The 13,773-nt window shown below is 45.6% G+C and overlaps 1 protein-coding gene across 41 annotated transcripts in view; it reads right to left on the reverse strand.

Moving 5' to 3' along the window:
• The window catches only part of rims2a (regulating synaptic membrane exocytosis 2a), a 1,202,647-nt gene that overhangs the window by 361,483 nt on the left and 827,391 nt on the right, over positions 1-13,773 (reverse strand). The window lies entirely within an intron of this gene.

Consider the following 13,773-nt stretch of genomic DNA (forward strand, 5'->3'; position numbering starts at 1 on the left):
CACTTTGGCGTTGGACGTGTCACCAAAACTCTGCAACTGTAAACCATCAGAGTCTTTGGAGTTTCAGGTGCTTTTGTAATACTGAAAGAAATTAATCGTTAAGGCAAAGAAAATCTTGCATTTCCTATAATAAACCTTCTGATAGATTTAGCATGGAGCAATATTTCAGAGCACATCTTTGCCAGAAGGTAACACCTCTGATGGAAAGAAACCGCCTTGAAAGAAAGTCAGTCAAACCAAGACAATCAATCTTCCTTCAGAAAATGCACAAGCGCTCGATACCAGCCAACCGCTCCAAACATTGCATTAAATTTAATACAAGGCACTATTATGTGATTTAGACACAGTAAACAAAATAACACACACAGTAATCTTTGAGAATACTATCCTTCAAAAAGAAAATAAGCATTCAGTATTGAGGAACTATCCACTCTGTAGCACACGTTGCAAAATAATCTTCAGCATTTCTCCCATAGTGTTGTTGAGTTCAGTGCACCACATTCTGTCAGCACCGACATTGTTCAAATCATTTAATGCTATATCAGGTTCTCAAGGTTCTGTAAGCTTCTTATTACTTTTGGATATGGGGCCGAATTTTCATCTGAGCCCGGAAAAACCTGACAGGTACACTGTCAAGGCTCCCAGAATTCACACCGGACACATGTCCTAATTTACGAGGGATTGTTATCTTTTCATACAGGCGTTGGGTGCATTTTGTGAGCCGCCATGGAGTGCATAAGGAGTGTGGGCATGGCGGCAGGCTGGTTAGAAAGCTCAGCCTGGTTCTCCAAAACAGCAGCCTAGCTCCCAACATTATTTAAAGGTTGACCAAAATCTCACCCCTCACCCTGATTGACACCTCCTTGCCACCTCAAATTCTGATGCCACCCCGTGCGCTCTCAGGTTTTCCAAGCCACCTCATTCTCCCTCACATTCCCCCATGCCACCCATGCTCCCTCACATGTCCCCGTGCCACCTAATAGCACATTTATGCTCACCTTGTGTCCTCCATAGCCACTCACCCAGAATGCACTATGTACAGTTCTCAGGAATTCACCCGCAAGGGGAATTATATTAAAATTGTTGCAAAAGTGTTAAACATCTAACAAGCTAAGAAAATTCTGAATTCAAACTAATTAACAGCAATACTGGACCAAACAACCCAAGAGAGAAAACAAAGTTGTTATCCTGAACTTGCTGATTAACTTTGTAAACAAACAAAAAAAACACATTAAAGACATTTTCTTCTTTAATAGGCTCATAAATGTTTCATTAATTCTTGGATCGATAAAACCGACTGCTGCTGAGCTGAAGCTTTTGAAAGTCTGCCAAGCATTCATAATGGAACAGTCATCATAACAAAAGCTTCCAGTTCCACTGGTAGAATAGATATCCATTTCAAAGCAGACTGCCCATGAATCAATGGAGTGGGAGCAAGTGCAGGCCATTTTTCTACCTTCAGAAGCAAGCTTTTTTCTAAAAAAAAGAACAGCTATATCTGTCAGCCCAATTAAATGAGCACACCAGAAATATGATAGTGGGCACCATTTATTTTACATTTTAATGCACTATTTTGCATTCTCTATTGGAAATGTACTGTAATGCATGTGAACATTAATTAAGATATACAGAGAGGAGGTTATAAGTGGTCTGGCAGACTTAAAAGTAGATAAATCTCCAGGGCAGGATGAAATGTATCTCAGCCTGATGACAGAGGCAAGGGAGGAAATAGGAAGGGCAGTGGCAATAAATTTCAATTCATCTCTGGCCACAGGAGGCGTGCCGGAGGATTGGTAGCTGGTCAATGTGGTACCATTGTTCAAGAAGCTAAGAAGAGAAAAACCAGGAAACTACAGGCCAGTCAGTCTAACCTCAGTGGTGGGCAAACTTTGGAAGCAATTCTGAAAGACAGAGGCACGATCTAATGGAAATGTTTCTAAGGGCTTGATCGAACAGCCACGCAGTGCCCAAAAAGGAGCGAGCCGCAGCATAACATAGTCAATAGAAGACGGGCGACGTTGCTCCCAGGATCGACCCGGCTCACAACATCTCATGAGGTCTAACGCGATCACGTGAGACATTGCGATGCAAATCCCGCCCACAATCACTTTATAGCAATTCTGCATATTGGAGCAAGATAGCTAGTAATGTGCAGTTCCCGAGGCATCTGAGGTGTTGGGGTCTATCCCCTTCGCCTCAGAGATCTTGGGTGAGTGCCATTCAGTACTGGTCTCCATGAACGAGGACCAGATGGAACGGCACTTGCGGGGGTCTCCAAGGGGATTGCAGGCCCCCAAGTGCATGCCCTTTGGGCAAGTTAGTACTGCTGGTGTCATCTGGCCACTAGGATGCCCTGATCTCTAAGTGGGCTTGTAGTCCCCCCACACCACCCACCCACATGGGTATTATGCCACCCCCATCCCCCCCCCCCCCACCCCGACCCAGTAATGACACCCTGCTATGGGGTCTCTGAGGGGACCTCTTTTCCAGGCCTTCCCACATCACTGTTCAGGCCCCCTCCCTTCCAGGACCCCCACACTTCACCCCCCCCAACCTTCCGGAGGCCGCTTCATCCCCGCCCTGCACCCTCACATCCTTCATAATTCCTTCCACTCCTCATTTCATGGGCATGGCCCCTCGTCAGCCCTGACTCTTGGCACTGCCACCCTGGAAGTGCTCCTGCTGGCTTTGCAGTGTCACCCAGGCACGTTGGCAGTGCCAGAGTGGCAGTGCCAAGGTATCTACATTCAAAGGGGAAGGGCAGAAGGCTACCCTGCTCTGTCCCTGATCACCCAGGGTTTTCTGATGGCTGGGGAGACCCCACAGTCGCCTTTCCACCTGGTCCACGTTTGTGTGGAACAGTACTGATCAGCGCCCTGCTGGGGTTTCGCTGGCGATACCTGTAGATACCGGGATGCCCGATAGATCCCCGGTCTGCATACCTAAGCAAGTTTTAATCTACTTCAGCGTCCGAGTCATGGTCCCACCCATTGTTGGCTGATCCTGATCACAGAGCCTCACGAGAGCTGGGTAGATCTCCGGAGGCATACTGGCTGTCAGGAAGCCCGTGGGATGTCTCTCCTGGCATCTATCGGCCATGTGACTCTCCCGTTCGGCCGCAACGCTGCCGGTAGATCGCACCCAGAATTAATCTGTATTTGGAAAGGCAGTGATTAGTCAAGAACGGTCAGCATGGTTTTGTAAAGGGGAGGCCATGTTTGACCAACTTGATTTGAAATTTTCCAAAGAGGTGGTCAGTTGTGTAGATGAGGGCATGAATTTGACATGGTCTACTTGGACCTCCGCAGGGCTTTTGATAAGGTCCCACATGGGAGGCTGATGTCGAAGGTAAGAGCCCATGGAATCCAAGGAAATTTGGCAAATTGGATCCAGAATTAGCCGAGAAGCAGGAAGCAGAGTGACTGGTCGAGGAGTGTTTTTCTGGTTGGAAACCTGTGTCCGGTGGGGTCCCGTGGGGATTGCGGTTGTGGTTTATATAAATGATTTCAATTTGAACGTAGAAGGGTTGATGAGTAAAGTTCACGGGTGGTATGAAAATTGGTGGGGTGGTAAACAGTGAGGAGGAAAGCCTTAGATTACAGGAGGATACAGACGGGCTGGCCAGCAGCAAATGGAAATCAATCCGGAGAAGGGTGAGGTGATGCATTTGGGCAGGACAACAAGGCAAGGGAAAACGTGATGAACATCATCAAGCCTTTGGGGAGCACAGAGGATCAGAGGGACCTGGGTGTGCATGTACACCGGTCCCTTAAGGTAGCAGGGCAGTTGGATACAGTGGTTAAGAAGGCATATGGGATACTTGACTTTATTAGCGAGACATAGAGTTTAAGAGCAGGGAGGTTACTCTGAAACTGCATAAAACGTTGGTTAGGACACAGCTAGAGTATTGTGAGCAGTTCTGGAATCCACATTTAAGTAGGGATGTGACAGCACTGGAACTCACTGTCTGAAAGCGTTGTAGAGGCAAAGACCCTCATGACATTTAAGCAATATTTAGCTGTGCACTTGCGATGCCATGGTGTACAAAGCTATGGATCAAGTGCTGAAAAATGAGATTAGAATAGTTAGGTGGTCGCTTTTGATTGGTACAGGCGTGATGGGCTGAAGGGCCTTTTCTGTGCTGTAGACCTCTATGAGTCATCATAGAATTTACAGTGCAGAAGGAGGCCATTTGGCCCATCAAGTCTGTACCCACCCTTGGAAAGAGCACCCAACATAAGCCCACACCTTCACCCTATCCCCATAACCCAGTAACCCAACCTAACCTTTTTGGACACTAAGGGCAATTTAGCATGGCCAATCCACCTAACCTGCACATCTTTGGACTGTGGGAGGAAAGCGGAAAACCCGGAGGAATCCCACACAGTCACGGGGAGAACGTGTAGACTCCGCACAGACAGTGACTTAAGCCAGGAATCAAACCTAGGACCCTGTAGCTGTGTAGCGACTGGCTACCGTGCCGCTGCCATATTCTATGTCTATGATTAACAGTTACACAATGGTGGTCAATGTAATGGTCAATGTACCTTTGCAAGACAGATGAATTGCTGCATTAAAAGCACAATTACATTACAATATGCCATCGAATCATGACACTTCAAAACATTTTACATTCATCTTTCAGAATGTTCCTGACTCCCCTGCAGGCTTTCCAGTTTACTCACAAACCCTCAAACCTGGTGTGCTTCATCGGCTTCCAAATTCCCACATCACCAAACAAAAATGGTGCAGAGGAGGAGACCCAACTTTCACCAGCACCCCCTCCCACCCCCCCCCCCCCCCCCATTTAAAACAGGAATCCAACATTGGAGGTGGGTATGTGTTTTGCACACGAGGCATTCCTGGTCTGCAAAAGGGCCAAAGGAAAATGGCACAGGGTCGGGAATATGGAGGAAAATTGGTTTTCCATCCAAGAGAAGTCAAAGTGTAGCCATTTGCACACTGAAACGTGCCTGCACACTCTGCTGAAAATACAGCTCGAGGATACAAAATTAGCTGGAAGCACAGAAATGTTTTGCAAATTAAGCTCAATAATGTATCGCTGAAAGTTCACTTGATGGTGTTTTTGTAGCTACAGCAGTTTCCCATCTAGGGTCCAAATGAAGCATTTATTGCATACCAGACTGATGCTACCAGCAGGCAGCATCCACACGTAACCTGAGACCCTGCGGAAAAGGAAATAGTCGATCTTGTCGGATGGTTCTGAGCAGACGGCTAAAGTTATTCGGCAGGATGCCTCATCGCCAGAACGTTAGAACAAATACCACGATGTAGCTTGGCTGGATGTGAGAAGGGCCCACACTCAGGTCCTGCCTGCATGCTTGGAGTCTCACTGCCTCCACACACTGCGTTTGAGGTAGCTCTGGTGGGGAAGAGTCATCTTCCATCTTGCTCTGGAATATGTCTTTGCAAAGATGTTCTTGAATGAGCTGCAATAGTTCATGTCAAGGTCCATCCCAAGCAACTCAGCAACAACACCAGACTCAGCGTGCTACCAGCTGTTCCCAGAGATGCACACGGAGATAAAATTCAACTGCTGCTGGAGAACCTTGTCAGGACCTGCACCAATTCTCGCCCACATGAGTCTAGTGCCCGGAGAATATGATACCCGGCCCATTAATAGGGTGCAAATGGGTCTTAATGACCCAAGTTCATCCTATCACTAACATGGGTAACGAACCTCGATTCCAATACCAGCGGAAGACCGGAGCATCGGAACGGGATCGGCGCCTACTGGATTTTCCACTGCCTGTAGCGGAATTCTCAATGCGGAGGGGAATCCAGCCCCTTATCTTGTGCTCTAACCTCTTATGGCACCTTACTGAATACCTCTCGAAAATCCCCTCCTGGTTCCCCTTTAACCATGTTAAATGTTACATCCTCAAAGAACTCTAAAAAATTTGACAAACACAATGTTGCTTGATTGTATTATGAACTTCGAAATGTCCCGCTACTACTTCCTTAATTACAGATTCCAGCATTTTCCCAGTGACAGGTATGAGGCTAACTGCTTTCTGTCTCCCTCCTTATTTGAATAAAAGTGTTACATTTGAACTTTTCCAATCTGCTGTGACTTTCCAGAATCTAGAAATTTTGGAGGATTACATCCAATTCATCTTCTATCTCTGTAGCCACTTTGTGTAAGACCCAAGGCCATCTCGTCCAGTGGACTCGGCATCCTGCAGCCCTATTAGTTTTCCCAGTGCTGTTTTTTCTGGTGATTGTCTTAAATTACTCACCATATTTTGTTGCTACAAGAAAACAGTTATGAAGTAGAGAAGGAGATCCAGGGTCCCTCAATAGTGATGGTGAAACTCTGGGCATATTCGAACATGTTTACATGTTCCAGGCTATTTCATCAGTGGCGGTATTAGCAGAGGCAGCTCAGAGTGTGTTTCCATACTACACTGTTCATCCCAGATCAGAGAGACTTAATCAAATTGCTCAATCAGTTGATCTCTGAACTTGATGGCATTGAGACCTTCAAGCCCAACATGGGCATTCCAGTGTGGAACATGCCATGTTCCAGCACTGGAATTCTTGTTGTGGTTGCAGAGCAGCTGAACGTTGAACAAGTGGAAGTTCTTCCTGCTAATAAATCTAAGTGGGTGATCACTGGCTTTCTGATGGATACCTGATTTCAATTCATGATGCCCTGCAGCTTGGGGAATTCAGCGAGGGCAGCAAAACACACTGCTCTCTTTATCTTTCAGGCACGATCGGTCTGTAATTGAATGTACTGCCCAGCTCTGGCAAATAGGGCATCAGTAACCTGCGAGGTGCAGTGGTGCACTGCCATTTGTGAGATGCTACAAGGTCCTCAGTTGATCCTTGGAAGAAGCTAGTAGTTCAAGTTCACAGTGACTTTCGCAGTTACTGGTGGGGCATTAAAACAAATGCATGCGGTGTGGGTCTCAATGGTTAGTTTGGATTTTTTGCCTGCCCCTAACTTTCCATGAGAAGGAAGTGGTAAGTCACTTTCTTGAACCACTTCAATGTACCTGGTGCAGGTGCAGCCACAGTAAATATGGGAAAGGCGTTTCTGGATTATGATCCCACATCAGGATGGTGTATGGTTTGGAGAGTAACTTGTCGATGGTGTGTTCCCATGCATGTGCTCTTGTCCCTCTAGGTGGTACAAAGTGTGGGTTTGGAAGATGCTGTTGAAGGAGTCTTGGTGAGCGGCTGCACTGTACTCTGTATATATGACACAGTGGTGGAGGGAGTGAGCTTTTAAGTTGGTGGATAGGGTACCAATCAATCAGGCTGCTTTGTCCTGGATGGTGTTGAGCTCCTTGAATGTTGTTGGATCTGCACTCATCCAGGAAAGTGGATTTGTGAACTTGAGTCTCATAGATGATGGACAGGCTTTGGGGACTCAGGAGATGAGTTATTCACAGGTTGCTGGCCTCTCACTTGCTCTGGTAGTCTCGGCATTTATATGGCTAGTCCAGTTCAGTTTCTGGTCAATGTTAACATCCAGAATGCTGATAATGAATGTTCAGTGATGGTAATGTCATTGAATATCATGGGGAGATGGTTAAATTCTCTCTAGTTGGAAATGGTCATTGCCTGGTACTGATGGAGCGGGATTTACCGATCACCCCTCCACGTTTTTTGATGGGGAGGCGGCCCGCCAGCAGGATCTACCAGTCCCGCCGTTGTCAATGGGACAAACCCTAGCATGACCGCAGAGGTAACATACAACAGAAACCACATGACTAAAAGGGTGATCACTGAGCAAGTTTGCTGAAGGTTCAGGTTCCAGGACAGTTCTGGGTTCTCCCTTCTGTATGCATCAGCAAGGGTGTTGAGGATGCCAGTAATTGCTGTGCCTTGCATAGTGTGCACTGGAGGATAAGAGTTACATGACAAAGATGGTGCTGATTACTGTTAATGAGGAGATGCCTGATGTAGCCAGGGTGCATGCCAAAGAAGCCCGCGACAGGCTTACAGAGGCAGGTTTCAGATAACTGGCATGCACTGAGTCATAAGACACTCCAAATCCACACCATCTGCAACCCCACCCCCAAACACACACACAAATGATCCCCAGTCAGAAATCCTTCTATCACATTTACATCCTTTGTTCATCAGCTACTCTGGTCACATAATTCTCCTGAAGGCTAATGTCTATTAGAAGTTTGGGATGCAACAATGGAGATGGAAAGAATGGAAAGCTCAAAGTTCTTAAAATAAATGAGAACAAAGAACAAAGAAAAGTACAACACAGGAACAGGCCCTTCGGCCCTCCAAGCCCGTGCCGACCATGCTGCCCGACTAAACTACAATCTTCTACATTTCCTGGGTCCATATCCCTCTATTCCCATCCTATTCATGTATTTATCAAGATGCCCCTTGAATGTCACTATCGTCCCTGCTTCCGTCACCTCCTCCAGCAGCGAGTTCCAGGCACCCACTACCCTCTGTGTAAAAAAACATGCCTCGTACATCTACTCTAAACCTTGCCCCTTGCACCTTGAACCTATGCCCCTGAGTAATTGACCCCTCTACCCTGGGGAAAAGCCTCTGGCGATCCACTCTGTCTATGCCCCTCATAATTTTGTAGACCTCTATCAGGTCGCCCCTCAACCTCCGTTGTTCCAGTGAGAACAAACCGAGTTTATTCAACCTGTCCTCATAGCTAATGCCCTCCGTACCAGGCAGCGTCCTGGTAAATCTCTTCTGCACTCTCTCTAAATCCTCCACATCCTTCTGGTAGTGTGGCGACCAGAATTGAACACTATACTCCAAGTGTGGCCTAACTAAGGTTTTATACAGCTGCAACATGACTTGCCAATTCTTATACTCAATGCCGCGGCAAATGAAGGCAAGCATGCCGTATGCCTTCTTGACTACCTTCTCCACCTGTGTTTCCCCTTTCAGTGACCTGTGGACCTGTACACCTAGATTTCTCTGACTTTCAATACTCTTTAAAATTCTACCATTCACTGTATATTCCTTACCTGCATTAGACCTTCCAAAACGCATTACCTCACATTTATCCGGATTAAACTCCATCTGCCATCTCTCCGCCAAAGTCTCCAAACGATCTAAATCCTGTTGTATCCTCTGACAGTCCTCATCGCTATCCGTAATTTCACCAACCTTTGTGTCGTCTGCAAACTAACTAATCAGACCAGTTACATTTTCCTCCAAATCATTTATATATACTACGAACAGCAAAGGTCCCAGCACTGATCCCTGCGGAACACCATTAGTCACAGCCCTCCAATTAGAAAAGCACCCTTCCATTGCTATTCTCTGCCTTCTATGACCTAGCCAGTTCTGTATCCACCTTGCCAGCTCACCCCGATCCCGTGTGACTTCGCCTTTTGTACCAGTCTACCATGAGGGACCTTGTCAAAGGCCTTACTGAAGTCCATATAGACAACATCCACTACCCTACCTGGGAGTGTCTTGAGCAGACTCTCTATTTCAATTTGTTTGGTTACCATCTTCCCTCTCCTGGTTAATTTGCATTTCCTTCTAGTCAAGAGCTGGAGAAAATTTAGCTGCACTCAATGAGTCATTGAATGGTTGAGACGTCCTATTATCCTATTTATACTGATAAACTGAGTGCGCTGGTCATGGTTAGGTTTAGCATGAACACGGTTCCCTGCCGCACCTGATTTTCCGTCAAGGTGGCCTCTCTTTCCACAACTCATTTCTAGAACTGTCCTGAGCCATGAAGGGTGCAGCCATTCTGACACAAATAGGGTCCATGTAAATAGAGATCCTTCCATTGAAGGTGCGGCACCAGCTGATTGATTGGGAAATAGGAGGCATGACTCCAATGTTGCTAAGTTGAATAGCCACAGCAATTCTGCTACAGCAATCACTGGGTCCCAACCCATTGCCCCCAGCACGAGTTCAATTAAAATTTCAGTCAAGGGGTGGGAGACAGGGAGAATGTTCTTTTCTTTCATGAGCAGTTGAATACAAGTTTTACTCTTCAACTTGCCAAGTGATAAGGAGTGATCAAGATGGGTGGAGAAAACTGTTCTTTTGTCAACTGCTGTTTTGTTAGTTTTCGTCCTATAATGAGATCGAACAATTTAGAGGGAATGGATTTTAAATAATGGGATTGGTGAATAATGAAAATATGACACAAATTGAAATGGCCAAACAGGAAGGAAAGAGAAACATAAAAGTGTTGAAAGGATGTAGTTTTTAGTTTTATCATCTGAGGATTTAAAATGCTCAGAGACCCCCTCCGATACTTCATCATAAATCATAATCCATTTGAAATAAACATACTCATTCCTCTGTTAAATTTAATGAAGGAAGAAGCTTGTTCTGAGCAGGTTAATCCATTTTAGAACATCACCAATAGTAATTTTCAGACGAAAGAGTTAAATAGTCAATGCAGACTTTGAAATGTACCAGAACATTACTGCAACAAAAAAGATGTTGAGTAAAATGATGACAGCATGCTACTGCAAAGTCAAACTGACATCATTCCACATTCCTCTTGAATACAAAGTATGCCTGAAATGATTTAAAAGTTCGGCAAAAGTCAGCATAAAATGCTCAGAGGTTGAAAATTTAAGGTAAAATCTTAATAATACAAAGCAGTTTGTGGAAGTTTTCTTTGGACCCTGAAAAATGAAGCCCATACATCACTAATTATCTTTGGAGGAGCATCATTTATTCCTGATAAAGTTGGGACATTTCATTACGTTAAAGGTGCTTTGTAATTGTAAGTTGTTGAAGATGTTTGCATTATACACCATTATCAAGAATGCCAGTCGATAAGTTGTATCTATATTGTGTTCCAACTGATAGGACACCAAGAGGACTTTCTAGACTAGGGCCAGTCAAGTAAGAGGGTGGTGTGGAAAAACGCTGATAGCGGGATTCAATGCCCATATTGGATGAGTTTGTTCCTGGAGCTTATCTTTAGTGATAGCATTGCCTTGCTCCATAGTGATATCATGGCATAAGCATTGTTATCAACTCTTGGTGGACTGCAGCAAAGGATGAAAGCAGAGAAACCCTCCTGGTCATCCACTGCAGCTGCCAAGCAGGATGCCTTGGATCCTCCTAGTCTTGGGATCATGCAGAAACAACTAAGAGAATGGGGGAGGCAGCACACACCCTCCTTCCTCCATTATAATCAAATTATTTTGCTTTGGTTTACCTGTAAAAAATGTAACCTTTCAGCTCGGACATACCCGAACAATGAGCAGTCTACCACACTACAATACTGCGCAGACTCCAGTCCCTGAAACAGAACAGGAGATGGAATGTAGAAACAAAAAATGCTGGAAAAACTCAACAGGTCTGGCAGAGTCTGGGGAGAGAGAGTATAGCTAATGTTTTGAGTTTGTATGAACTTCTACAGATATGGAATGCATTCTTCGCATTTTAATCTTGCAACATATACATAAAGACTGATATTTTCAGAGATATCAAAGTAGTTGATATACAGGGAGGCAACTTCGATAGCCCCGAAAACAGGTAAGGTTAATTCATGTCTGTTGTTTGCGATGTAAGCAGCAACTTCCAGCACCCTGTTTATTCCAATGATTTCAGCATCTAACCAGTGATAATTGCACTGTTGACCGGCTTTAAGCAATTAACACCATGGATTGCACTGCTTAGATTAGCCTGCATCTCTTAAAGGGGGCATATATTTGTGGCTTGATTATTTGCTGGCGGTTGTACTGGAAGTGAATCTGACCAGGGAAACCCAGGGAGAAAGCGAGTTCCTTATCTTTTGGTTGCTGCATTGGAGACTTGAGTAAAGGAGATTGAAAGGAGGAGAGAAATCTTGTATCTACAGATGGCCTGAAAGTGCACCAGGCACATGGTCAGAAAGCAACGGGAGTAGATATTGGCGAGATCAATGGCAGGAGTCAGGTCCTGGGGGCCTGATGCAGTGTCTCAAGGAGTTCAATAACTTCAGAGAGGTTAAAGCCTACAAATTCAACTTCAAATGCTGCACCATTAGCCTCCGGCACTCCTCAATTCACAAGACCCAACCACCTTTCAATAATCTCTGCATCAATCAGGATTCATATCTAATATTCTTATGCTCCGCCACACCCTCACCCATTTAGTACAGCTGCAAGCTTCACGCCCACATTTCACAGCTTGAACACATTGTCAGCTATTCGACATGACAGCCAAACAGATTCCACAATGCTCGCTGACACAATGGCTGGAATTTTCCAGCCGTACGAAGGTGGCGGGATTCTCTGGTTCAGCCAGCAGAGTACTCCCCGCCTGTGGGTTTCCTAGCAGCATATGGTGGTGGCTTCAGTGGGAATTCCTATTGACTGTGGCTGGAACAGAGAATACCCACCGCCAGCGAGTAGCAAGCCTCCTCCTGCCACGGGGAAACACGCAGCTGGGAGACCAGAGAATCCCGCCCAATAAATTTGCTCTTGCAGGAAAAGGTGCCAAACAAACAGATGCAGCAGAAACTAACCAGGCAGGAGCACCTGCATGTCCCAGCCTCCAGGGGAAACAATATTCATCTTTACTGAAGTGACTATTACTGTGGCCACGGCCAGCACAGGCGTGAAACCATCAAGGATGGCAATATTCTCGGGAAGCATGGTGTCACAGTGGTTAGCACTGCTGCCTCACCGAGGTCCCAGGTTTGATCCCGGCTCTGGGTCACTGTCCGTGTGGAGTTTGCACATTCTCCCCGTGTTTGCGTGGGTTTCGCCCCCACAACCCAAAAGATGTGCAGGCTAGGTGGATTGGCCACACTAAAAAATGCCCCTTAATTGGAAAAAATTAATTGGGTACTCTAAATTTATTTAAAAAAAGATGGTGATATCCATATGAAATACCCTCCTTCTAACATTCCAGTCCCCCTCATTTTGCAAACTCCTCGGATATACAAGCTGCAGATGGTGTAAAAATGCACCCCTTAATTCCCTGTACCACAAACATACCATTTTGCCTTTTTCCTTTCCGATACCCAAGAAGCTCAACCTGACCAGGTAATAGAAGAACAGCAAGAAGGCAGTGATGATGAAGGTTTCACACAGGTACTGAGGCTGTGTGTCATTTAAAGGATAGCATGGAGGTCAGTTCTGCATGTGGTTAGACCCGAGCAATGAGTGGCCAGGCCAGGGAGCAAGGATAGAGCCTGTGCCAACTTGATGGAGGGCAAAGTCACACAGGAGTTCTGATGCAGAAAACTCAGATGTGGACTTTGAAGGAGCAACCTACAGAAGAAGGCTGATGGGTATGTACAATGAAATGCTTGGTGCATTTGGAAGTATGCCAGAAAACATGCATTCAATGTAAAAGAGAATGGACATGTCCAGCACCACTTTGGCACAGGGCATTTTTCACAGAGTTTAGAGCCCATTTTTTTCAAGCATGTAAGTGGTGATCAATTGCGTTTGCATACTTGTGATCCAACCATGAGTCACATCTGATGGGAATATTGCAGCTTCCAAAGCTGCACAGGCAGCAACCACCTAAGATCCGGGTGCTGTAGAGAGACAGTATTCATCCCCCCACTCCTGTCAGTGCCTTTGCTGTTGTCTATTGGTCAGCCAGCCCAGACTACTGTCGGCCATGTCTGGTGCAGTAATTAGGCAGTGTCTGATAGCCAACGTTTAAGCATTCATTGCAACACAAGCAGCCTTTATTAAAAGTCTGAGTGCTTGATAGATCTACTATTCGGTTTCAGCAGCACTTTGCGATTACTGGAAGTCAGTAGAAATTTAAGTTAAAACTTCTCAGGTGCAAATAGGAATTGTTTTATTTGTCTTCTATTGATTA

This window comes from Scyliorhinus canicula, chromosome 10, assembly GCF_902713615.1.
Source record: "Scyliorhinus canicula chromosome 10, sScyCan1.1, whole genome shotgun sequence".
In the NCBI taxonomy this organism is placed as follows: domain Eukaryota; kingdom Metazoa; phylum Chordata; class Chondrichthyes; order Carcharhiniformes; family Scyliorhinidae; genus Scyliorhinus; species Scyliorhinus canicula.